The 24,392-nt window shown below is 37.1% G+C and overlaps 1 long non-coding RNA gene across 1 annotated transcript in view; it reads right to left on the reverse strand.

Annotated features, from left to right (window-relative positions):
* The window catches only part of LOC105881130 (uncharacterized), a 179,388-nt gene that overhangs the window by 42,063 nt on the left and 112,933 nt on the right, over positions 1 to 24,392 (reverse strand). The window contains exon 2 of the long non-coding RNA XR_012922457.1: positions 21,720 to 21,832. This is a non-coding gene — a long non-coding RNA (uncharacterized LOC105881130). The remainder of the gene's footprint in view (positions 1 to 21,719; positions 21,833 to 24,392) is intronic.

Raw genomic sequence — 24,392 nt, forward strand, 5'->3', positions numbered from 1 at the left:
GTTAAGTAAGACAGTTGGAATAATTCATCCTCCTGGATCATAAAATACAATATATGAAATGTGATTATAAAGATTGAAAAAAGAAGTATACAAAAGTCAGGAATATCCTTCCAAAATGAAAGCGTGGGTGAGAATTAATTAAATGTTAGAAGCTGCTCTGATATGTTTTATTCCGTAAGAAAGAATACTTTCCTGCCAGGACTCAGTGTCAGGTAGCAACTTCAAGTCTAGTCACTTTCAAACAAATGCACAGGTATGGTAGCAGTTAAAAGCAGTCGGCCGTGAGTTACATCCAGCCGACTTCATCTTGGAGCCCCGTCTGATGCATTCAATCCTTATCCAGCTCGCAGCCCCTGGCATGAGTCTGTCTCCCATGAACTTGGCAGACGCACCTGGCACTTCTTTTGTCTGAACCCTTGGCTTAGAGTTTGAAAAAAAGCATTTCTTCTCCAACTCTTCTCTGGTTTTTATCTCTAGTATTTGACGTCCCCTAAATCCTTATGATCTACTTCTATACCCATCTATACCCAAGTGTCTATAGACAAGTGTTTTCTATACCCAAGTGTCTATAGACACTTGGCTATATTCTCTTAACAAAATAACTTCAAAATATATAAATCATAAATTGGTGAGTTATAAAGAGAACCTGACAAATTATAACCATAGTGAAAATTTTAATGTTCCTAAAATATTATTATTAATAATATATTATTATTATTAAATGCAATTCATATATTTTAAAACTAAGAATATACTTCTAAATAATTCAAGGGTCAAAGAAGAAGTGTAATGAAAATTATGAAACATTTATAATTAAACAATGGAAGCATTTGCAGTGTGTAGCTAAAGTGGTACCTATAAGAAAATGTACAGACTTAAATTGAACAGAAAAGTTGTAAACTAATAATTAATACATTCAACTGAAAACATTGTTTTAAAAACTACAAAGTAAACTCAGAGGAGGAAAAAAGTAAGAAAATGTGGTCAGAGAAAAAAATTGATTAAAAAGAAGGAAAAGAAAAGACAGTATCAACAACATCAAACTATTCCTTCTTTGACTAGATGAATCTTTGGCAAGAGAAAGTAGAAGAAAGAGAGAGAATGTGTGTGTTTGTGTGTGTGTGTGTGTGCAGAATAAACAATATTAAAAATGAAGAGAGACAATGTGTACATACAATAAATGTCTTAGTATGTTTAGGCTGCTGTAACAATATACCATAAACTGGGTAATTTACAAATAAGAAAAGTGTGTTGCTCACAGCTCTTGAGATTGGGTAATACAAGATCAAAGTACCAGCAGATTGAGTATCTGGTGAGGCCTGCTTTCTGCTTCAGAGAAGGCACCTTCCTGCTGTGTCTTCACACGGCAGAAAGGGCAAACAAGTTCTCTTGAGTCTCTCCTATAAGGGCATTAATTCCGTTCAGAAGGGCTCTGCCCTCATGACCTAATCACCTCCTGAAGTACCCACCTCTTAATTCTATTGCACTTGAAGATTCAGTTTCAACATATGAATTTTGGGAGACACAAACATTCAGTTCATAGCAGTAAATATTAATAAAATTTTAAGAAAATACCCTCAACGAATTTGTCAGTAAATATAAAAGACTTAAATATCGTGAAAATTTTCCTGGAAAAATATTACAACTTCCCAAAACAAATTCAAAATGAAGCAGAAAACCTAAAGAGAAAGTAAATCAATGGTTTAAAAAGGAACAAAACCTATCCCGTAAAGAAGCACCAAAGCACCAGGATACGACAGGTTTATAGGCATCTTTTACCAGACCTCTAAGAATTATATAACCTCTTTCTTATTCAAACTCCTCAGAGACCAAAAGATAGGAAAGCTCTCCAGTTCCTTTTCTGAGGCTAGCAAATCCTTAATATCAAAACTGAACAAAAACAATACAAGAAAGTGAAATTATAAGCTCAATTACTTTTATGAGCCTTGCAAAAATCCTACATATAATGTTAGCAAACCAAACAAGTTTTAAAAGGGAGTGTAAGGATTATTTAATAGATGTAAAATATATTAATTTAAATACTGTATAAATAGGATTAAAGAAAAAATCTCAATAAATATAAAATAGTACATGATGAGAAGGTCAATGTCCTTTTATAATACAGAGTTTTAGTACACTAAGAAGAGGAAAAAACTTCTTTCATCTAAAATATATATATATATATAATAAAACAAACATCCTACATTGCTATCAATGATAGACACATCTGCCATAAAGTCAGTAACACAACAAAGACGCTTGTTATTAGCAAAACTGTTCAACATGTAACTGGAGGTTTTCCCCAATTCAGTAAGATAAGAAATCAAAATAAGAAAAAATGGAGAGGGGTTCCAAACTGTCATTAATTTTAGGACATATTATTGTCCACAGAAGATCCCAAAATATTCACAAACTATTAGAACTAATAAGGGAGTTCAGTAAAATAGTAGAATACAAGGTCAATTAATAAGAAAAAAATGGACCCATGGCATTTCCATAGACAAGAAACAAACAACTAGAAAATGAATGACAAATTAAAACACCCATTCCATAATGAGTGGAATTTTTTTTTTAATCTGCAAAGTTCTTGACTATCAATCTAACTAAAGTAGTATATTCCTGAAAGGATGGAATTATAGAACTTTAATGAAGAATATAAGGGCACACTCAGGCAAACGGAAAGCTATGTCATAGCCATTCCACAGGAGACTCTCAATGGCATGAAGATATCAATTCTCCCCCAGATTAATCTACAAATTCAAGGCAATCCCTATGCATTGTCATGAAAATTGACAGGCTTATCCTGAATTTTATTTGAATGAGTAAAGGGTCAAAAATGGCCAAGGAGATTAAAGAAAAGGAACTTGCTCTATCAGATAATCAAAGCTACTGTAAAGTCATAGTAATTAAAACAGTGTGCAAAAAGATTGATAGGCCAGTGGGAAAGAATAGAGAGCTTGGAAATTAAAACTAGTCAGAGAAAATATCTTTATGACCTTGGGTAGGAAATAGTTTCTTCAATAAGACGTAACAAGCTCAAACCATAAAGAGAAAAAATTGATAAATTTAACTACATTAAAAATAAACAAGCTACAAACTAGAAGATATTTGCAGTCACTATAAACAAATCTTCAGTAATAAAAATATATAAATAGCTTTTATATAAAGAAAATGATAACCAATCTGATACAACAAAGTGGACAAATGACATGAGTGTTCACATGCTCACAAAGGAGCTATTTGACCGACCAATACACATATGAAAGATGGCTGACCTCATAATGAATCAGGGAAATGTAAATTAAAATATCAATAAAATAGCATTTCATGCTAATAAGATAAGCAACAATTAAGCCCGACAAGAATTATGAAGGATACATAAAAATGAAATCCCTGCTGGCAGAAGTTAAAATTTGTGTAAACTTTTAAAAAGAGTAAATTGGCCTAATAAAACTGATGATGAATATACCTGACTACCCAGGAATTCCAAACCTAGGCATATACCCTGAAGAAACTCTAGCATATATTCACTCGGAATTTATGCATAAGGATGCTTACTGCATTGGCGATAGTGAAGAAAATGCAAACTACTTTTTAATGCCTATTATTAATGGAATGGATGAATAAATGATGGTAGATCCATTCAATAGAGTTGTGGTTCCTATACCCCCAGGCTGCGAACTGGTACCAGTCCATGGCCTGTTAGGGACTGGGCAGCAGAGCTCCATTGCCACCCCACCCATTTCCCCTGGCCATGGAAAAATTGTCTTCCATGAAACTTAGGAAGTGGGTAGGGGGCCACACAGCAGGAGGTGAGCCACAGGAAAGCTGAGAAAAGCTTCATCTGTATTTATAGCCACTCTCCATTGCTCGCATCATCACCTGAGCTCCACCTTCCCGCCCCAGCCATCCGTGGAAAAATTGTCTTCCATGAAATAGGTCTCTGGTGCCAAAAAGGTTGGGGACTGCTGCAATAGAGCATCTATCAGCAGTTAAAATGAATTAAACAGATCCACAAGTATCAATACCGATAAATATCAGAAACAAAATGGCAAGAGGAAAAAAGTAACTACCATTCACATCAAATGTGAAGCACACTATATGATATAGTACAGTCTTTATAGACATAAATATAGTATGAGATAATAAAAGTGTAACGAAGGGAAAAACACACTCCATCTTCAAATAAGTTTACTTCTGGAGAGGAAAGGAAGGGAATGGGTCAGGACAGGTAAAATCAGATACCTAGCTGCTATGGACTGAATTGTGCCTCACCCCCCCAAAAAAATTCACATGTTAAATTTAGCCTCCACTGTGGCTATATTTAGAGGTGGGGCCTCTAAAGGGGTAATTAAGGTTAAAATGAGGTTATGGGAGTGGAGCCCTGATCCAATAGGATTTTTGTTCCTATAAAAAGAGACACAAGAAAGCTCACTCTCTCTTCCTCTCCCTTTGCACACACTCCAAGAAAAGGCCATGTGAAGACACAGCAAAAAGGTGGCCATCTACAAGCCAGGAAGAGAGCTCTCAACAGGAACCCAAATGGCCAACACCTTGATCTTGGACTTTTCAGCCTCCAGACTATGAGAAATAAATTTTTGTTGTTTAAGTCCCCTAGTTTACAGTATTCTATTATGGCAGCCTGAGCGGACGAATACAATGGCAAAACATTAACATTTGTTTAATCTAAATAGTGACTCCACAGGAGTTTGTTGTTATTCTCTATGGTTTTCATTTATTCTGACTATTCTCTTCACATATATATAGTCATTGTTTAATCTAACAGATGTCACAGGGGGAACATGAGTAGTTTTAGTCATACTAGAAACAAGGATACAGAGCTACTCTTCTTAGGAGGTCACAAAAGTTTTATAACATTTCACTGAATAAAGGCTTCCTGTGGCAAGGGGGTCTTTCTGCCAACTGGTGAGGTCATACAGGATGCCACCAGGAGGCTGGAAAACTGTCAGGCACGATGCCCCTACTCCTATACTGGGTCCCCCTTGCTGTCCAACCTGTAAATGTCCAACAGGATTGATATCATCATCATTTTCTGTTCCACTCCTTCCACATTAGGAAAACAGCACAGACACGAAATACCCTCAATTAGACCCTTGACATGGGAGGGGAAAAGTCTTACCATGCCACCCTTCAAACAACAGGAAAAGAAGTACAGTTGACCCTTGAACAACATGGGTGTGAACTGCATGGATCCACGCGTGTGCAAATTTTTTTCAACCAAACACAGACTAAAAATACAGTATTGGTGAGATGTGAAACCCATGTATACCAAGGGCCAACTTTTCATATACACAGGTTCCACAGGGCTGACAACAGACTTGAGTATGTGTGGATTTGGGTATACATGGGGGTTCTAGAACCAATCCCCAATGTATACCAAGGGACGACTACACATTGCATCTTATCCGTTTGCCACTGTGCCAAATACAATCATACTAAATGTGCATTAATGCTTGTTAGCACAGTGCCTTGCGCCTAGTAAGCACTCAACGGACATTTATTGAATAAAGAGTTTGTGTTTTTAATATTACCATTTGATTTTAGTTCAACATTGACAAGTTGCTTAGAAGTTACACGAAACAAGCACCAAATAACCAAGGACGTTTTAGATACGAAGAAGTCATTATCCTGGAATGGGAACATGTTCTATTCCAGTGGGCCTCAAGCTTCACAGTGCATCAGGAATATTAGGCAGACTCCTTAAACACAGATTGCTGAGCCCCAGCCCTAGCCACAAAGTTTCTAATTCACTGGGTCTGCAGCAGGGCTTAAAAAGTTGAATTTCTAATAAGTTTCCAGGTGATGCTGATGCCACTGGTCTAGAGACTACATTTTGAGAAGCATTGGTCTAGTCATTCATGGATGTGTGGAGAAAGTAAAGCACTATTTTGTTCAATCTGGATCTTATCTTATTCATATATATAAAATAAGTATATGTATATAATATATTACATGATAATAAGATATAATATAAATGCCTTCTAGATAAGATGTGTAATGATACATTTACAATACTCTTATTATACTCCTTATATACAAATTCAAAAAATGAAAAATCATAATAGCTACCAACTGTTTAGTGTTTATTGTGTACAGGACACCATAGTAATTGCATAATACATGTTACTGATTTGAATCTTCACAACCCTATGAAGTAAGCATTACGATCCCCTATTTTCCAGATAGGTAAGCTGAGCCCCAGAGAAGTTAAGTGACCAAGCCAGAGAGCGGTGACACTAGAATCTGCTGCACTCCAGATCCCAGGCTCTCAACTTTTGCACTGCATTGGCTTTACCTCTGAAATAGCAAGTGACTTTTCCTGACCCAACACTAATCCACAAACCTGACAGCTGTTTACAATTTAAAGCACCAACAATTGGGGCCATCAAGTTCATGTTGAGAGCCAGATTATGGAGAAAGGAAATAAAAAACTTGCTTCCCTTCACCTGAAATTAACCATTCAGTCTGCTGAGAGGAAAGAAGACCAGAAGAAACAAATTTAAGACATTAATAAAAGATCCAGGTAGTATTTTTCTTCTTAATCTCCCCAAACCACAAAACAAAGATTGCTATGCAATACCTTCATTTCCTCCCTCAGTCCCAGTGGCAGCATTTGCAAACACAATAAGGACAATTACTAAACTGCATTTGGGGGGAACATGTTTTAGCATTCTTTTGTTTGGTTTTCTCTGTTTAGGGAGCTGTTATGGAATCTCTTGAAGCCTCTAAGTTTAAAGGGGACAGAAGTGAAAACATCAACTATTGTTTAGTAATTCTGAAAGTTTGCTGATAAAAAAACAATGAAATAGCAAGAGGGTATGTAGCCAGAATGACCCAGTCAGAAAGCTAATAAAATTTGAAGAAAACAGAGACTAGGAAAATTGAGACAAGCTTCTCTTTAAGACGACTGGAGGAGCAAAGTGTCATCTTTCTTCTTAAAGTTGATGGCATATTCATTTTTCAGAGTTTTATAGTTTTACTTAACTTTGAAAGAAGGAAAAAGTAAAAACATTACAATACTGAATGGACAGAGCAGGGCTTCCCACTAAAATAAATATACTTTGTCTTATTGTTGGGAAAACTCTAATGAGCTCCAGACTACTAAATTTTGGCATTTTTTTGAAAGAAGAAATGTGCAGCGCACTTCCAGAAGGTAGGTTAAATTGGTATCTACTTCATTTATCTTGGAGTTATAAAGTTGAAAGAAATATGCTAAAATACAGGGTGTTCCAAAAGTCGCCTTAAATAGGAAACATGGGAAATGATAGCTAAATGTACTTTTATTTACAAAATATTCATTATGAAATTTTACAAAAATTTTTCCTTTGTATGGAGACTTTTATGACATCCTGTACTTAGAAAAACTACATCTTAGACCTCTTGTGTGGTGTGTTCATGCCAAAATCTGCTTCCTTTGTGTCTGAAATATGAGACTATTAGCAGCCTTAACCTAAAGGGGTCTACTGCGTCAGTCTACTTGAAGATCATTTTGCTACATGGCTGGGGATGTCAGTTTAGTTTGTGTTGATCTTATATGTGTATTTAAGGCTGAAAAGCCTGATATCTAATTAGCACCAGCTCAGGATTAATCCTTAAATTCATCCCTGATGCCTTGTTCTTACTCTTCACTTTAAATTGACAATTCCTGCCAGCTCTACCTTCAAAGTTTGCCTCATATCCAACTCCTTTTCTCAACCTTCACCACTCCCACCATCATCTTTCACGTAGGCTACTGACCTAGCTGCTGTCCTGCTGCTGCTCCTGCAGAATATTCTGCACAGAGTGGTCAAAGTGATCCTTCCAAAACCTAAGTCAGTGTCACTCCACTGCTCACATCCTCCACTGCTGCCCATTTCACCTGGAATAAAATCCAAAGTCATTACTGTGGCCTGCTGTGGCCACTAGTTCTCTCTCAGACCTCAGTTCTTACCTTCTCTGTAGACGTGACCGCCAAAATGCCGCCCAGCAATCACACTAACATTCCTCACCCCTTTCTCTTCTCCCAGACAATCACTTCAAACCTTCTTGTCTTCCTCAAAGTCCTCCCAGGGGAGGACTTTAAGGAGACCTTGACCTTGTACTAAAAAAGCAACAGCCATTAGAAGAGAGTCCACATGCTCCCACCTCTATATTTACCCACCTATAAGTATCTGTGCCTATTTGTCCTGCCCTCCCCATGGATGCACTGGCCATGCCTCTATTTAAGGCCAACCTCCCTTCTCCTGTACCAGAGTCCTTGCCTCTAACCTCCATTGGTTCTCCCCACTTGCTCCTATGTCATCACTTTTTCCCCTCTCTCCTGGATTATTCTCATCAGCTGGAAAATATGCTATCAATTCTCCCTTCTTAAAAATTAAAGAACTTTCTTAACTCTGCTTCCTATTTTTACCACCCATCCCTATCTGCTCTCCTGCCATTCACTCTTCATCCCACTACAACTACTCGAGGCAAAACTAAATTCAATGGTCGGTGCTCAGACTGCATCTTGCATCACTCATCAGCATCTTTTGGCACAGTCCATCACTCCCTCCTCAATACACTGTTTCCCAGGGAGGCCACAAAATTCAGGTTTTGCTCCTGGTCAGTACTTACTCTCCTCTGCTCTGCTCACCCACCCACGCCACTCCTGAGCTTAGCTTCTCAGAGCTCATCTCCTTTCATACTTCCCTCGTTCTCTCTGGCTAGCCACACAATTTGGCCTCTGCTATTCTTCAAATATATCAGCTTAAAAGACCTATCCTTGCTCTTACCTCTACCTGGAATGTTCTTCCCTCAGCTCCTTTAAGTGTTTGTTCAAATGTCATGTATAGTCAAATGACACCCTCCCTGACCATCCTATTTGAATTTGCAATATCTGCCACCCTTAAACTTCCCACCCCCATTTATTTTTCTCCGTAGCACTTAACACCTCACCTTCTAACATACTACCGAATTTACTTATTCTGTGTGAGTCTCCGTTTTGGCCAGAATATGGTCACTTTGTCATTCAAAAGTCATTTGATGGACATGTTTTATTCCAGACACCTAGCATGCAGTAAGCATTTATCAAATCATCAAAGTAATGAAGCTAGTAGCATTGGCTTCTAGCATATGAGTTAAAACAGGTATCACTATCAAGGACATTATATTAAAAAGCTGAGACCATATATAGGACCCCAAAGGAAGGAACAAAATATTCATTAATAAATAAAGTATGTATATTAAGTTCCCAACAGATTGCTCAGAGCTGGTTTGACTAACATACAAAACAATTTCTGCAGCCATGTTGGGAAGTATTATTCTTCAAAAGAGATGCCTCTAAAATCATTAAGGGAGTCAGTACTCTGGGTAACTAAATGGGTAGAGAGAGTTAGATCTTGCTTGACACATAAGATTATGAGGTTACCATCCCTCAAATGCTATCATCCCACAAGCAGTTTCCTCTTAAATTCTTCAGGTCTTCAGAAGGACATGGTCATTTTACAGAAGCCCAGCTCAGAAATAATTATACTACAACACAAGTAGCAGAACATGTCATGCCAAACTAATGACTCCAGGACATGCATGGCATGACTTTCAGTACATATCCACTTCAGAGCAGGGGTCAAAGCCATTAAACTAATGGTAAACTTGAGTCCCTCAGCGCTGAGTGCCCCATGACTCCAGGGGATTGAAATTTGTAAGAAAAATACTAAACACGATGACATTTATAAACATTCTGAAAGACTCCTTACACAAATACCTTTTTGTCTAAAATCAAAATTCCAGAAAATAGAACTTTAAATTCCTACATTTAAATTTTAAAAATAATTAAAAAGACATTCAAGAGTTAATTTTAAAAGAAAAAGAAAAAACTCTTGCATGAAGTAGGAAGACATCACTGCTTGGCTTTAATAAGTGTTCTATTAAATCTGATCTTTCCTATTTCTATTTAAAATGTTCATTATAAAAGCTTAGTCCCCTTAAAACATTTTCTCAAAAAAAGCATAGCAACTTCTGAGAGCTTTGGTGTTAATGTAATGAGCAAGCTCCCCCACTACCCCCACCCCCACACACACAAAATGTCCTCCTTGGGACTGAGTTTCCTAGCAGGGTGAGTGACCTGGCCATACAATGTCAACACACTAGCACAGAAGACAGAGATAAGAAGCCATGCTCATGGACCTTTAATTTTAAATTTAAATATATGGAACAATTGTAATATGGAAACTCTTTACACAGAAACTAGCTAGCTCTTTGCCAAACCTTTTCTTTCCTCCTTGGTGACATAACTATACTAGATATCCCAGCCTTTCTTGAAGTTAGCCCTAACTGTGACCCAGCCAGTGAAATGTGAACAGAGGGGGTGAATACCATCTCCAGGTCTTAGCCTATAAAAAACCTCCAGAGCAATGTCAGCTTATATAGATGGGTGTGGCAACCTTAGAAGCCATCAACGAAAGGGGCCCAGGAAGAAGCCCAAGAAAGAGTCATAAATCATTACTTAGAAGAGAATTTTCTACGGAAAGGAAACCCATTTTCAACATCACATAGATGTTAAAATAAAACTTTATTAATTTTTTTGTTATTGTTACCGTAGCTCTCATTACCTTAACAGCATTGTATCTTAGTTCAGAATGGCTAAGCTTAATGTAAAGAATTAAATTACTAATGCCTAATCCATTTAAGGTAAGCAACTGTGCACTGAGCTCTAACATCCATTGTCTTTTAGCATTCAGATTCAAGAGGCTTGCAACAGTTGTAAATAGACTAATACCAGAGTATGCTTTTCAATAGTTAAAGCTTTCAATGGGCTTTACACTTGAGACTTCCATAAATAAGGTAAAAACAAAGCTTTTGGTTGCTGTTGCTACTTTTATACAAAAACAGTCATGGCCCTTTTTACTCTAAACAAGCTTCTCACAAACTTAGCCCTGGAGAAGCCAGCAGCATCAGAAAGAGTGAGGGAAGAGAAATAAAAGAGCTAAGAGAAGAGGGAAACGGTCTTTGAGCCACAGATCAGATGTGGGCAGGGTGAGAGGAGAAGCTATGGATTCAACATAAAACTTGAAGATCTGATTTTGCATAGATAAGACTTTTATATCTTAACAATCAAAATTAAGAAAAGAGGCCGGGCGCTGTGGCTCACGCCTGTAATCCTAGCTCTTGGGAGGCCGAGGCGGGCGGATTGCTCAAGGTCAGAGGTTCAAAACCAGCCTGAGCAAGAGCGAGACCCCGTCTCTACTATAAATAGAAAGAAATTAATTGGCCAACTGATATATATATAAAAAATTAGCTGGGCATGGTGGCGCATGCCTGTAGTCCCAGCTACTCGGGAGGCTGAGGCAGGAGGATCACTCGAGCCCAGGAGTTTGAGGTTGCTGTGAGCTAGGCTGACGCCACGGCACTCACTCTAGCCTGGACAACAAAGCGAGACTCTGTCTCAAAAAAAAAAAAAAAAAAAAAATTAAGAAAAGGGGAAAAACTGATGGGCAAACAGAAAACAAACAGAAATATCATAGATATAAATCTAATCATATCAATAATCATATTAAAGGTAAGTGGTCTACACATCCTAATTAAAAGCACAGATTCTCAGGTAGAATAAAAGAACATAATTCAACTACTTGCAGCTTACAGGAATCACACTTTAACAAATTAACAATATCAGGAACAAGAAAAATAACATCACTATATATTTGAGAGATATTAAAATGACAATGGAGAGAATATTATGAACAATTTTATGCCAGTAAATTCAACAACCCATAGGGAAAATGAGCAAATTCCTTGAAACATACAAATTACTAAAGCTACTACTAAATAGCTCACTCAAGGAAAAAAATAGCATACCTATATCGAAAGTTGAATTTATAGATAAAAACCTTCCCACAAGGAAAACTCCTAGACCAGATACTTTTACTGGTTAATTCTACCGACATCTAGATAAATAAAATCAACTCTACACTAAATCTTTCCAAAAAGACATCCAGATTGCAAAGGAAGTAGTAAACATATTGTTATTCACAGATGACATAATCATCTATGTACAAAATCCAACAGGATCTATAGAAAAGCTCCTAGAACTAATAAGTAAATTTAGAAAGTTTGCAGGATACAAAATCAATATACAAAAAATCAATTTTTATTTTTATGTACTAGCAATGAACAATTAGAAATTGAAATGTTAAAATACTTATAATGGCATCAAAAATATAAAATACCTAGGGACAAATCTAACAAAAGATAGCAATATCTATAAACAGAAAAACGTAAAATATTTCCGAGAAAAATAAAGAATACCTACATAATTAGAGATGTATACCATGACCATAGTTTGGAAAACTCAATATTATTAAGATGTTAATTCTCCCCAAATTGATATATAATGATGCTGTCAATAATAGCAGAAAGGAAGAAATAATAATGATTAGGTCAGAAATAAATCAAATAGAGAATACAAAAATCATAGAGAAAATCAATGAGTTGAGTTTCTTGAAAAGAAAAACAAAGTTGACAAATCCTTAGCCAAACTGTGAAAAAAAAGAAGATCCAAATAAATAAAATCAGAAATTAAAGTGGAGACATTATAACAGATGCCTCAGAAATAAAAATGATCTTAAGGGACTATTATGAACAATTATATACCAACAAATTGGAAAACCTAAAGGCAATGAATGAATTCCTAGAAAAGTACAGTCTGTAAAGACTGAATCAGGAAGAAATAGAAAGCTCAAACAAATCAATAACAAATAAAGAGATTGAAGTAGTAATTTAAAACCTCCAAACAAAGAAAAACCCAAAACCAGATGGCCTTACAGCTGAATCCTACCAAACATTCAAAAGAGAATTAATACTAAGCCTTAAACTCTTCCGAAAAATATAACTGGAGAGAATACTTGCAAACATATTTTACAAGGGCACCATAACCTTAATACCAAAGACAAAGACACGCAGAAAAACTACAGACCAAAATCTCTGATGAACATTGATGCAAAACTTTTTAATAAAATATTAGCAAGCTGTTTTCAACAACACGTCAAAAAATTATGCATCATGAACAACTGGTATTTATCCCTGGTATGCAAGCCTGGTTTAATCTATGCAAATCAATGTGAAAAATCACATTAATGTAATGAAAGATAAAAACCACATGATCATTTTAACAGATGCAGAAGAAGCATTTGACAAAACTCAACATACATTCACGATAAAAACTCTCAACAGAATAGGTATAGAAGGAACTTACTTCACACAATAGAGGCCATATCTAAAAAGCACAAAGCTAATATCACAATGAATGAGAGAAAACTGAAAGCTTTTCCCTCTAAGATTGAGTACAAGGCAAGGATGCCCACTCTTGCCACTCCTATTTGACATAGAACTAGAAATCCTGGTCAGAGCAACTAGGCAAGAAAAAGAAATTTTAAAACATTCAAATCGGAAAGAAAGAAGTACAATTGAAAACTAGAAATCAATCTGACTTATAAAACCAAAAATTTTAAATAAATATTAGCCAAGGGAATCTCAAATTTCAAAAGACTAAGTAGAGTTTATTTCAGGAATAATAGGTTGGTTAATATCAGGAAATGAATATATCCATTTAGTCCAGTAGAGCAAAAATGTAAAAGATAAAAGCACATGTCCTATCAATAGATACTTAAAAGGCATCTGACAAAATCAGTAGCCATTCCTAATTGAAATAGGGCTAAGAAAGTCACTACTTAAATTTAGCAAAGACAATTTGCCAAAAGCTAGCAGCAAATTTTAAAATCAGAACCAGAAAATGATGACCTATTTCACACTATTTATAACATGAAACAAATAATTTGCAAAAGTATTGGAAAAAAATGAGAAAAAAAACTATCACTTTCTGATGGTTACACAATTGTGAACTTGTATGAATGAAAAAAAGGAAAATTAATTTAAAAAATGGTTCTAATTTCTGAATTCAAGATAAATATTTTTAAAAATCAATGGCTTTTCTTCTGGCAATCTGCACAGAAAAATGAACAAGCAAATTTATTTCCAATAGTGACAAAAACTATAAGATGATTTTAAAGTAAATTAATAAAAAAGGTACAGTATGTATAGAATCTTATTAAAATATATAATGCAGGATCTGGAAAAATTGAAAATGCATTTCATGTTCTCAGAAGGAAACAGTAAATAAAATGTCAATTCTCCAAAAGTTAATGTACAAATTAAGTGCAATTGCAGTTGACATCCCAATAAATTTTTTAACTGGTTAAATTATTTTAAAATGTGAAAGAAAAGATACCCAAGAAAAGTATGAAAAAAATGATATGGGAAGATTTGTCTTACCTAATATCAGACTATATTGTAAAGCCATCTGATCAAATAGAAACAAGTAAATGGAGGAATGAAACAGAACAGATACTCTAAAACTAAACCCCAGTACAAATGAGAATTTAATATATTATAAAGATGGTATATATTCAATAGTTAAAAATGATGGATTATTTAACATTTGGAACTAATATCCCAGATATTCAACTGGAAGAAAATAAAAATGAATTGTTTCTTATAACAGATACAAAAATAAGTTACAGATGGATTAAAGTTTTAAATAACAAAATTAAGAACATGTAAAAAGAAATCTAAAAGCTCTCACAACCTAGCTGTATCTGGAAACCATGGCTTCTTCTTAACTATAACTAGAACCCGAAAAGCTGAGGATAGATGCATTTGACTAAATAAAAATTAAAAGTTTTTGTATCGCAATAGACCTCATAAACAAAGATAATGGACAAATAATAGATGGGCAAAAAATATTTGTAGCACAGATGATAAATAAAAGTTTAATTTAAAATGTGCAAAAATCTCTTACAAATAGGAGACAAGTAACACAATAAAATAATGGGCAAAGACAATTCACAGATGGGTAAATCAGTGGTAAACAAATTAAAAGATGTACAAATTTACAAATAAGAACCATGAATATGCAAAGTACATAACAGTATGATCATCACTTCACACCCATCCGTGTGACAAAAATTTTCAAATGCCATAATATCTATTGCTGGCTGGATATAGTGAAAAGGGAACTGTCTGATATTGCTGGTGGGAAAGGGAAGAGCTTGGACTCTTGGGGAAAGCAATCTGGCATCATTTCTTATCATGAAAGCACATACTCACACTTAGACCCACTTTGCAATAACATTCCTGGGTATTCCATAAAAATAAAAAACTTCTTTGTAAGGACATATGTAAAAAGATTTTAAGTGCAGCATTGTTGGTAGTGGGAGAAGAAAAAGAAATACCAGAAATAAAAGCAATGTCTATCAATAGGAAATGGCTTTAAAAAATTCCAATCCTTGAAAATAATAAATTGGAGCTCTACCAGATGACTTGGAAGATTTTCAAATGAGATATTGTTGAGCAAGAAAAGCAGGATATAGAAAAACATGTAATATATGACCTTCCTTTCATAAAAAAAACATATAAAACAAACTTTGTATCTATACATATAAATACATAGCATATGTGCATGCATGTATATTATACATTATATGAGGCTTATATGAGGACAGATACAAATATGAAAAGATGTGTTCAATGTTGTTCTAAAGGCTACTTGGGGACAGAGAAGATGATGTGAAAGGAAGGAAGAGGAGGGTTAACCAAACAAAAAAGAAAAGAAAAACTTGCAGTAAAAAGAGCACTTCATGATTTTGAAGGTATGCATTGACAAAATTATGTATTATGTGGGTACATATAACTAAAATGCATATTATTTTAAAATATTTTATATATGTATATATAGGATTAAAAATATTTTAAGGAAAAAGATGAATACACCAATGGAAAAAACTCTGCTTCTCTTTTCGGAAAAAAGATGGCGGATGAGAAATACCGCCACAGAGAGTGTCTCTGCAGAAAAGATATATGCTAGCAGAAATCAGAAGAAAGAAGCAAGAAGACGAGCCTACATCGGATGAGGGTCGGAAGGAGGAGTACCTGAGACCATAGGAGACTCCATGGGAGGAGGTCATGGAGGAGAACTGGAAGCTGAGACCGCCTGAGCAACCCGGAGACCAGTGGGAAGTATCGCCGTTTCCCCTCCCCTGCATCCCGGACTGCTGGTGGGCTCCCCAGCAAGTGGAGAGACCTGCGGACACCAGCCCAGAGACAGCGGCTGTGCCAGTGAGCGGTAAGCCAGTGGTGGACGCGGCACCGGGCTCCCAACTCCCTCGGGGCACCTCCATGTGCACAGACCCGAGCCACGTGGCAGACGCCATATTGCCTCCTCCTCCTCTCCCCCGACCCTACCCTCGGCTGCCCAGAGAGACAATATAGCCAACAGCCGGAGGCACCTACAGGGAACAGGACCTTCCCTTTTGGGGCCCTACAGCTGACTAAGGGGAACTCAGACTGTGAGCTCCCTGCCAGCCCTCCCAGGTGCTGCTGGCACGGTGATCCCAGGAGAACGGGGCAGACTCTGAGGTTGAGAGACATAGACAGCTTGGGCTCCCTGTGGGTGAATTGGGACTGGCACTGCTCTCCCTGGTGGGGATATAGTTTGAAGTCTGGGACCCAGAGGTCAGACCTGCAGACCACATCCCGTGCACCAAGGCCTAGCATTGCCTGGGGCACAGAAGGGATATTTGTGAACAGCCTACTGCAGTGTGTGTGCCTCCAGGGGCAGATCAGCGTCCTAGAGGGCAACCCTCCCCCCAAACGGAGGCCCTGCACCCAGCCCAGGTGGCATTCCCGCGTAGGGAATCTCCCCGCAGGTAGCACAGCCAGGGGAGGAGTGGTGGCGTGTGGTCTGGCCTACGGGCAGAGGCCCAGCAGTAGCTGTGGAGTTGGGGACAGTGGAAAGAAGCCAGGCCCGCTCCAGACTGAGAGTCTCAGACAGTCCCATCCCCACACGCAGACTCTCTGACTGAGCCGGGAAATTCCAGCCCCGACCTGAAAGCTTTGCCTGGAAGCAGAGAACAGAACTTTGACCCCTACTAATGACATTGGTGTTGCCTGAGGGCAGGCTTACCCAACCCAGCTTTGCCCAGACTTTCTCCTAGACTAGCCCTCACTGAAGGAGAGAAAAGGACACACCTGGAAGTCCCAGGGCCCCACCCACCACCTGAGGCACTAGAGTTCTTTCTACAGGAACAAGAGCTGATAACAGGGCATAAAAACAACAGCGTAGCCTGTTCCTCCAAACAAGTGCCACCTACTGACAGGGAGAGCATCCTGCACACCCTTATCAGGACAGGGAGTGGATGAATCTCACCCACAGACACCACCTTCCGGCTCAGAAACTAAACAAGGCATGTGAATACCCAAACAAAAACCTAAAGAAAAGAAACAATAACTGATCGATATGGGAAGAAATCAGCGAAGAAACTCAGGAAATATGAAGAACCAAAAGGAAAACTCTCCCCCAAAGAGGAGCCCCAGCCCCTTAGAAACGGGCACCAACCAAAATCAGGCAACCAAAATGACAGAAGAGGAATTTCGTCTGTGGATCATAAGAACACTCACCCAGCTGCAACAACAACTCAATAACCAACACAAAGAAACCACAAAAAGCCTCCAGGATCTGGAAAAAGAAATAGACACAATGAAGAAAAGTTTAACCGAACTCCTGGAAATGAAGAATCAATTCAAGGAACTACAAAATACAGTGGAAAGTCTCAAGAACAGGGTAGATCAAACAGAAGAAAGAATCTCAGAGCTTGAAGATAACACCCTCCAATTAAATAAATCAGTCACAGAAATAGAGCAGAGAAACAAGAGAAAAGAGCGAAGCCTACAAGAGCTGTGGGATTATGTGAAGAAACCTAACGTGAGGGTCATAGGGTTACCAGAAGGGGAAGAAGATAACACTCAAGGGTTGGACAAGCTGTTTGAAGATATAATAGAGGAAAATTTCCCAGGCCTTGCTCAAAATCTTGATATACAAGTTCAAGAAGCTCAGAGGACCCCTGGGAGATTCAACGCAAACAGGAAGACGTCACGATATGGACTCATCAGACTGACCAAAGTATCAACTAAAGAGGCCCTTCTAAGAGCTGTAAGACAAAAGAAGCAAGTAACATACAAGGGAAAGCCAATTCGAATAACACCAGACTTCTCTAATGAGACTTTACAAGCAAGGAGAGACTGGGGCCCCATTCTCACTCTTTTGAAACAAAACAATGCCCAGCCTAGAATATTATTCCCTGCAAAACTAAGCTTCGTATATGAAGGAGAAATAAAGACATTCTCAGACAAGCAAAGGCTCAGAGAATTCACCAAGACAAGACCAGCCCTACAAGAAGTACTTAAAACAGCGTTACGCACGGAACATCATAATAACCCACGAATATAAAAACAACCAAAACCCAAAGATATTAAAGGCCAGATATTACAATGGCTCAAGACAGAAATCATAGCAACAGCATCCAACCCAACAGAATGAACAGTAATATACTTTACCTATCAGTTCTATCAATAAATGTGAAGGGCTTAAACTCTCCACTTAAGAGACATAGGCTAGCTGAATGGATAAGAAAATACAGGCCAAGTATATGCTGTCTTCAGGAAACATATCTAACCTGCAAGGATGCATATAGACTAAAAATAAAAGGGTGGAGATCAATATTCCAGGCAAATAGAAGGCTGGTGTGGCAGTTCTAATTTCAGATGATTTAGTTTTTAAAGCAACAAAAGTAGTGAAAGACAAAGAGGGTCATTATATAATGGTGAAGGGCACAGTTCAACAAGAGGAGATAACAATTTTAAATATATATGCACCCAACTTAGGTGCACCCAGATTCATAAAGCAAACCTTACTGGAGCTAAGCAAATGGATTAATAGCAACTCCATAATCACCGGAGATTTCAACACCCCACTGATGGCACGAGACAGATCCTCCAAACAGAAAATTAATAAAGAAATAATAGACTTAAACAAAACTCTAGAACAATTGGGTCTGACTGACATTTACAGAACATTCTACCCAAAATCCACTGAATATACGTTCTTCTGATCATAAGATTGACCATATCCTAGGACACAAAGTAAACCTCAAGAAATTTAAAAAAATAGAAATCATACCATGTATCTTCTCAGATCACAGTGGAATAAAAGTAGAAATCAACCCTAACAGAAACTCACATTTCTACGCAAAAACGTGGAAATTAAACAACCTCCTACTAAATGATTACTTCATAAATGAAGAAATCAAGATGGAAATAAAAAAATTCTATGAAGAAAATGACAATGGAGAGACAAGTTATCAAATCCTCTGGGATACAGCTAAAGCAGTTCTGAGAGGAAAGTTTATCTCCATAAATGCCTATAACCAAAAGTCAAAAAGATCACAAAAAGACAATCTAATGAAACGACTAAAAGAGCTGGAAAAAGAAGAACAGACCAGCCCCAAACCCAGCAGAAGAAGTGAAATCAACAAGATCAAATCAGAACTAAACGAAATTGAAAATAGGGAAGCTATTCAGGAGATTAACAAAATAAAAAGTTGGTTCTTTGAAAAAATAAACAAAATTGACACACCACTGGCTAAGCTAACGAAAACCAGAAAAGAGAAATCACTAACAAGCTCCATCAGAAACAAAAAAGGAGATATCACAACTGATCCCAAAGAGATACAAGATATAATTTATGAGTACTACAAAAATCTTTATTCACACAAATTGGAAAATGTGGAGGAAATGGACAAATTTCTAGAAACACACAGCCTCCCTAGGCTCAATCAGGAAGAAATAGATTCCCTGAACAGACCAATCTCAACAGCTGAAATAGAAACAGCAATTAAAAATCTCCCTAAAAAGAAAAGTCCTGGCCCAGATGACTTCACACCCGAATTTTACCACACTTACAAAGAAGAACTAGTACCTATCTTCCAGAAACTATTCCACAACATCGAGAAGACCGGAAACCTCCCGACACCTTTTATGAAGCGAATATTAATCTGATACCAAAACCAGGAAAGGATGCAACAAAAAAAGAAAGCTACAGACCAATATCCCTAATGAATATAGATGCAAAAATTTTCAACAAAATCTTAGCTAACCGAATCCAGACACTTATTAAAAAAAAAAAATCCATCACAACCAAGTGGGCTTCATCCCAGGGATGCAGGGATGGTTCAACATATGTAAATCTATAAATGCAATTCACCACATAAACAGAAGCAAAAACAAAGACCACATGATTCTTTCAATAGATGCAGAAAAAGCTTTTGACAAAATTCAACACCCTTTCATGATACGAACACTTAAGAAAATAGGCATAGAAGGGACATACCTAAAAATGATACAAGCCATATATGACAGACCCATAGCCAACATTATACTGAATGGGGAAAAACTGAAAGCATTCCCACTTAGAACTGGAACCAGACAAGTCTGCCCACTATCTCCATTTATATTCAGCATAGTGCTGGAAGTCCTGACTACAGCAATCAGACAGGAAAATGGAATTAAAGTTATCCAAATAAGGGCAGAAGACATCAAACTTTCACTGTTTGCTGATGATATGATATTGTATCTAGAAAACCCCAAGGATTCAACCAAGAAACTCCTGGATCTGATACATAAATTTAGTAAAGTCTCAGGATACAAAATCAATACACAGAAATCAGAGGCATTCGTATACGCCAACAACAATCAAATTGAGAACCAAATTAAAGACTCAATACCCTTCACAATAGCAACAAAGAAATTAAAGTACCTAGGAGTATACTTAACCAAGGACGTAAAAGACCTCTACAGGGAGAACTATGAAACACTGAGGAAGGAAATATCAGAGGATGTAAACAGATGGAAATCCATTCCATGCTCATGGATCAGCAGACTCAACATCATTAAAATGTCTATACTACCCAAACTGATCTACAGATTCAATGCAATACCTATTAAAATCCCATCAGCCTTCTTCACAGATATAGAAAAAATAATTTTATGCTTTGTATGGAACCAAAGAAGACCCTGAATATCAAGAGCAATTCTAGGCAACAAAAACAAAGTGGGAGGCATTAATATACCAGATATCAAACTATACTACAAAGCTGTAGTAATTAAAACAATCTGGAATTGGCACAAAAATAGGAATATTGACCAGTGGAACAGCTCTGAGAATCCTGATATAAAACCATCCTCATATAGCCATCTAATCTTTGACAAAGCAGACAAAAACATACACTGGGGAAAAGAATCCCTTTTCAATAAATGGTGCTGGGAAAACTGGATAGCCACTTGTAGAAAGCTAAAGCAGGACCCACACCTTTCACCTCTCACAAAAATCAACTCACACTGGATAACAGACTTAAACCTAAGGTATGAAACTATTAGAATTCTAGAGGAAAATGTTGGAAACACTCTCCTAGACATCGGCCTAGGCAAAGAGTTTATGAAGAAGTCCCCAAAGGCAATCAAAGCAGCAACAAAAATAAATAAATGGGACATGATCAAACTACAAAGCTTCTGCACAGCCAAAGGAATAGTCATGAAAGTAAACAGACAACCTACAGAATGGGAGAAAATTTTTGCATCCTATGTATCTGATAAAGGGCTGATAACTAGAATATACTTAGAACTCACAAAAATCAGCAAGAAAAAATCAAATAACCCTATTAAAAAGTGGGCAAAGGACTTGAACAGAAACTTTTCTAAAGAAGACAGAAGAATGGCCAACAAACATATGAAAAAATGCTCATCATCTCTAATCATCAGGGAAATGCAAATCAAAACTACAATGAGATATCACTTACCTCCAGTGAGAATGGCCTTTATCAAAAAGTCTCCAAATAACAAATGTTGGTGTGGATGCGGAGAGAGAGGAACTCTCCTTCACTGCTGGTGGGACTGCAAACTAGTTCAACCTCTGTGGAAAGCAATATGGAGATACCTTAAAGTGATACAAGTGAATCTACCATTTGATCCAGCAATCCCATTGCTGGGCATCTACCCAAATGATCCAATGACACTCTACAAAAAAGACACCTGCACTCGAATGTTTATAGCAGCACAATTCATAATTGCAAGCCTGTGGAAACAGCCCAAGTGCCCATCAATCCAAGAATGGATTAATAAAATGTGGTATATGTATACCATAGAGTACTATTCAGCTCTAAGAAACAACGGTGATATAGCACATCTTACATTTTCCTGGTTAGAGCTGGAACCCATACTACTAAGTGAAGTATCCCAAGAATGGAAAAACAAGCACCAGATATATTCTCCAGCAAACTGGTATTAACTGAGTAGCACCTACGTGGACACATAGGTACTACAGTAATAGGGTATTGGGCAGGTGGGAGGGGGGAGGGGTGTGGGTATGTATATACATAAGGAGTGAGATGTGCACCATCGGGGGGATGGTCATGCTGGAAACTCAGACTTGTTGGGGGGAGAGGGCATTTATTGAAACCTTAAAATCTGTTCCCCCATAATATGCCGAAATAAAATAAAATAAAATTTAAAAAAAGAAAAAAACTCTGCTTCTCTAGTAATCAGAGAAATTCAAGCCAAAAGCATGAGATATCATTTTTCTTTAGAGAATAAGAAAAGATCCTAAAAGTTGATAACACCCACTGGTTGTGTGGATGTGGAGAATTAAACACACTTGGTGTTTTGTAAGCATTAATTGCTACAACCTTTCTGGAGGATATTTTGGCTGTATTTATGAAAAGCCTTTAAATAACCACTATATAGTCATACAGAAATATATATATAAAGGATAAGCATTGTCAGTTAATATCAAGAAGTTGTAAGCAAGTTAAATAAATGAAATAATATTTGTAAAGTGCTTAGTGCAAACTTAGAATGTTATTAGAATATTATTAGTTTAGAATTCAATAAATGTCTTAAAACCAAAGGATTTGTTAATCAGTTGGTAATCCAGCTTAGTAGGACAAAAAATGATGAAGTATTTAATAAACGATACTAGCATCCTGGAATGGAAAACAGTGCAAATTTTAAAAATGATAACACAGAATTATATCCATGACTTAGAAAGACATTAACAAAACACAAGATATTATTAAAAGGAAAAAGGAAGTTGTAAAGTAGTATCCATCTTTGAAAATGTTTGCAATTATATTTGTGTAGGATAAAAATCTGGAAAGAAGTGCACCAAAATGTCAATAGCGGTTATCTCTGAATGATGGGGAGTGAGGGTTGAGGTTCATTTCTTCCTTAAATCCATCTGTGTTTCTAATTTTTCCACAATGAGAATGCATATTGCATAGTTTTTAAACATTCCAAAGCACAGCAGGGTGTATGAGTGTTTGGAATACAAAGTCAGAATCCCAGCTCCTTAACTCAGTAGAAAAGTGATATTAGGCACTTTACTATTAAAATATTTTCTCATTTGTTGATTAATTCTACAGAACCAAAATAACCTATCTCTTGTTCATTCCAAATCAACACGCATTTACTATACTTGAATCCACAGGCAGAATATGGAGGAGGGTGCATGCTGACAGTAGCTCATACTAGCATAATTTTTATATTGCTCTAGGTCTTCAAAAGACTGGATCAGACACAGGAACTTGTGTGGTTATTTTCAAACATCTCATGACTTGAAAGAACAGGTGTTGGAGGAAACTGTGTCTACATATTTGCTAGGAAAGCATTCTCAGATTTCTTTTCTATCCAGTCTACAGTCCTCTGCTCTACCAGCTTGCTTGAAGGGTGCACTCAAGTTTCTTTTCTAATCATGGAAAAGATGATACATCAATGGGATTATTACCCCTACTTTCTGAAAACAGCCAAACAACCAGATGCATGAAACCCACATTCAAGAGCAATGAAGTCATGAACAGGAGGCCCAAACATTCTAGTAATGAAGCTAAGAGAATTACATAACCTACAAGTCCCAACAAGTTTCCCCAAGTCCGCCATGTACCTAATAAAATTTTTCCGAGGACTACTAAAATTTCACATTCATCTATTGTGATCTTTGAACCAACTCCAACAAAATACAGAATTTCCCTGAGGGGGCTGTTTTCAAAATTGCTGCATGCTCAAAATTACTTTCAAAGACAAATGGATATTTTTGATCCACAGGTGGAAAGAGAAAAGGAGGAGAGAACATTCAGTTCTGGAACCAAAAGACTCCAGTGACACAATTACAAAGATGTGGAAACAACCCAAGTGCCCATCAATACATGAGTGGATTAATAAGACGTGGTATATCTGTACCATGGAGTACTATTCCGCTATAAGAAACAATGGTGATATAGCACCTCTTGTATTTTCCTGGATAGAGCTGGAACCCATTCTACTAAGCGAAGTATCCCAAGAATGGAAAAATAAGCACCACATGTACTCACCAGCAAATTGGTATTAACTGATCAACACCTAAGTGGACATATAGGAATAACATTTATCGGGTGTTGGGCAGATGGGAGGGGGGAGGAGAGGATGGGCATATACATACA

This window comes from Microcebus murinus, chromosome 13 (genome assembly GCF_040939455.1).
Source record: "Microcebus murinus isolate Inina chromosome 13, M.murinus_Inina_mat1.0, whole genome shotgun sequence".
NCBI classification, from domain to species: Eukaryota; Metazoa; Chordata; class Mammalia; order Primates; family Cheirogaleidae; genus Microcebus; species Microcebus murinus.